Raw genomic sequence first — 4,209 nt, forward strand, 5'->3', positions numbered from 1 at the left:
CAAAATAGGCCTACAGTTCATAAAAGCAACCTCAAAGTACTAATTTGCTGATGAAATCGGAGCATCTTACACACTTTATAGCATTTGAGATCTTCATCGTTCATAATCATAATGATATTTGGCATACTTATCACTGTATTCAGGAAGAAGGAATACGGCTCATGGTTTTCTAGTAAATGTTAGATTTTCATTTAAAAAAAAAACTAATGATCGCTAAATTGCCCGCAGATTTAAATTCGGTATTTCCATATTAATCTAGGCTAAACGAATGGTTGCTTGACTAATGCAAAACTTAATGCAAACGTGTCTATTGCACTGTCTGAGATTTACATCATATAGAATGTTGTACAGATTTGCTGGGCGGAAGCGAACGTCACAATTGAAGAGACGTAAACAATGTGACGGCACCTCCCCCTCACTACAGAATTCCATCTGTACCATGACCGTTTGATATTTTAGAAGAAGCCAACATAATCGAATTATTTCAGTCAGTGTAAACAAGAGTTACAGAAGAAAAAAATGAAGAAGAATCGGTATGCATATTTAGCTTTATTTAAGTTAATATTTATTTTATATAACGTCCTTTAATATCAATTGTGTTCATTATTGAAGGACGACAACACTAGATGTCCGAAGTGTGTATTCAAGCTACATTTGTATCAATATCTTTAGTATAGGACTTGTTATACATTATAATATACAATTGTCAGTTAAGAGTGTGTGCATGAAAAAAAATAAAACTACTTCAAAACATTCCCTTTATAGTATTCGTCAGATGTTGCTAGAACAAAAAAGTTAGAAATAGAAGGTGACACCTAGCAGATCTTGAAATCCCAAGTTTTAAAAAAATACACGTGATATGATATATTCTTATGATAAACAACCCCTATTACTGACTGTCGGTACTACAGATGTAGTAGCTACATGTAACACGAATTAAATATGCTATACACTATTGTATGAATCCATTGTATTGTAATAGCAGTCGGAAATGTGGACAAAAGTTAGCTAGGTTAGAAGAGGATTGGCGTGCCTTCAAAATGAAAAATGAAGTTTAACCCCGCCACAAAATGAAGTTTAACCCTGACACATTGTATATGTGTCTGTCCCAAGTCAGGAGCCTATAATTCAGTGTTTGTGTCGTTTGTTGCTGTATGATATTTGTTTTTTCGTTCATTATTTTGTACATAATTCAGGTCGTTTGAATTGTATTACAGTTGTCATTTCGGGGCATTTTATAGCTGACTATAAGGTATGGATTTTATTCATTGTTGAAGGCCGTACAGTGACCTACAGTTGAAAATTCCCTGTTGGAGAGTTGTCATACAGGCAATCAAACCACATCTTCTTATTTTTCATGTATTATACGTCCATGAGATATACATCCATGTATTTATGAATGTGACAAACCATTGTTTTAGGTTTAATCTGTATACTGTGACTTAACCTGACTATTTGGAAAATACTTATTATTTTTCTTTTTTTAGTGATCAGGTAGAAAAAACTACCCCTAAAGTGCAAATTTGGACAAATATGACACCAGAAAGAAGTAAGTTAAAAAACGCATAATGCATATTCTTAGATATTTTGGGATGACTTAAAAAAAAGAACATTATAACAGGAGGCATATACATTGACTGTTATTTTAAACTCGGTATACATGCATATAGTTCCCTGAACCTTTTTTGTTTAATAATTTAGCTGAAACTACATTTCGGCAAAAATGTTTTCCTTGTGTGACGAGAGTTTTGTAGATAGACTTGAAATTAAAATAATTGTTGATCGGGCAAAAAAAAAAAAAAAAAATCATAATAAGAGAACACAAGTTTTTATTTTTGTTTGGGGGTTGTGTGTTGGGTTGCTGCCTCGTTGACGTTTTCACAAAAAAATTGATAAAACAAAACCAAATTATTTATTTTTAATTTAATAAGCTATTATAGTTAACAGTACCAGGATTATAATTTAGTGCGCCAGACGCGCGTTTCATCTACACAAGACTCATCAGTGACGCTCATATCAAAATAGTTATAAAGTCAAACAAGTACAAAGTTGAAGAGCATTGGGGATCCAAAATTCTAAAAAGTTGTGCTAAATACGGCTAAGGTAATCTATTCCTGGGACAAGAAAATCCTTAGTTTTTCGAAAAATTCAAAGTTTTGTATCAGGAAATTCATAAAAATGACCACATAATTGATATTCATGTCAACACCGAAGTGCTGACTACTGGATTGGTGATACCCTCGGGGACGAAACGTCCACCAGCAGTGGCATCGACCCAGTGGTGTAAATAGTTATCAACAGTACCAGGATTATAATTTAGTACGCCAGACACGCGTTTCGTCTACATAAGACTTGAACCTGTGACGCTCATATCAAAATAGTTATAAAGCCAAACAAGTTCAAAGTTGAAGAGCATTGAGGATCCAAAATTCCAAAAAGTTGTGCCAAATACGGCTGAGGTAATCTATTCCTGGGACAAGAAAATCCTTAGTTTTTCGGAAAATTCAAAGTTTTGTATCAGGAAATTTATAAAAATGACCACATAATTGATATTCATGTCAACAGCGAAGTGCTGACTACTGGGTTGGTGATATCCTCGGGGACGAAACGTCTACCAGCAGTGGCATTGTATGACGAAATGATTTATCTTCAAGCAGGTGAAGAACTTCCAATTTGCTTACGGTAACAGGGAGGTTTTTCAAAGGTCTTGGTACTATCAATTTACTTGTTCTTGTATCCTAACGTTTGTTGTCTGTAATATCGGAAATTAAATGCTTTTTAGTCTGATTTTTATTGCCTATTCTTTATAATTTGTATTATTCAACTGACTCATTTATGAACACATATATGTATTTTTTGTAGGCACGTCAAGTAGCCGGAAATCCATGATAGATTGTGATACATTTGATAGGGTATTGAAGACAGGAAAAGAGTAAGTTTTATGTTACAAAATAATGTTGTGTTTATAAAAATGTATAGACTATCATGAGACAATATCAAAATATTTAAAAATAAAATGAAATAAAATCTAAATTATAAAGTTCTGCAAAATATAGCATCGCATTTATTGTTAACAGTCAGAAATTACATATTGTACTCGTTGTATGGTCGTTAATTGATATTGATGTATTTGTACTTATAGCCACCGAATGCCGTTTTTGTCATAATATTTTATCAACACGTTTCAATAAATGCATGTAAATCATGAAGAACTATTCATTGAATTATAATTACGATGATTAGAATAACAAAATATTGTTTCAGGTTGCTTGCCAACTGGAAGTTCTTAGTTGAAGAAAATGGACACGCCATCGAAACAACCATTAACAAACTACAGAATATGCAACCAAGCGAACTATCGGACAATAGAACTAGGAAAGAAATCGAGCAACATATCGATTTTCATCATGCTGACAGGCATGTTATGCAGAAGTGCATGAACCATCTACAGTGGTCAATGCAAGACCGGCTGAATTTCTTGAGAGATCAGGAAAAATTTCTTCTGGATTATCAAAATACCCTGCAAAATATTTTTAACTCAATTGAAAAATGTAAACAATCAAGAGTTCAAGATCCATTTGCAAAATTCGTTCTTGATGTCAAACTCAATCACTTTCACATGTTCAATGAAGAACTACTTATTTCTTCAAACGAACGCGCTAACAAGCATGCCAGACATTTGATAGAGCCCAATACTATCAGCGTTGGAAACACCAATGTATACATGGGAAGATTGGGCAGGGCAAATATTATGACACCAATTTATGAAAATATATTTGAATTAGATGATTGCTGTACAGGGAAGTGTTTCGACCCTCATTGTACTTGCTATAGGTCTGACTCCGTACTTAGCTTTGAAAACCACGAACTTGATATAGAATGTCAACTTTATGTATTTGAGGAAAACAGCAAACGAAATGAAAATGATTTTAGAAAGGAGGGGTTTACACACAAAATGCATAAAAAATCTCAGAAGTATAAGATTCCGATTCCCGTGAAACAGTTAGCTTACAAAAAAATGAAACACATGGACGAATCCACCGCCACACAACTGAAACTTCCGCCACTTTTAGCAAACAAACCAATAAAACACACAGATAAATCCTCCTCCACTCAACCGAAACTTCCTTCACTGCTACCAACTAAAATGAAATACATGAACGATTCCACTTCGACTCAGCTGAAACCTCCACCACTGTTTTCAAACAT

General features: G+C 33.9%; 1 long non-coding RNA gene across 2 annotated transcripts; it reads left to right on the forward strand.

The window, feature by feature from the left end:
* Window positions 1–433: 433 nt before the first annotated feature.
* On the forward strand, window positions 434–3,849 carry LOC143072347 (uncharacterized). 2 transcript variants are annotated; one of them, XR_012977145.1, is made up of 4 exons: window positions 434–533; window positions 1,488–1,549; window positions 2,863–2,932; window positions 3,265–3,849. It is a non-coding gene; the product is annotated as an uncharacterized LOC143072347 (long non-coding RNA). The 2 variants fall into 2 exon arrangements; XR_012977144.1 differs by lacking the exon at window positions 434–533 and having other exon boundaries at window positions 1,467–1,549.
* Window positions 3,850–4,209: the final 360 nt, after the last annotated feature.

Source organism: Mytilus galloprovincialis, chromosome 4 (genome assembly GCF_965363235.1).
Source record: "Mytilus galloprovincialis chromosome 4, xbMytGall1.hap1.1, whole genome shotgun sequence".
NCBI classification, from domain to species: Eukaryota; Metazoa; Mollusca; class Bivalvia; order Mytilida; family Mytilidae; genus Mytilus; species Mytilus galloprovincialis.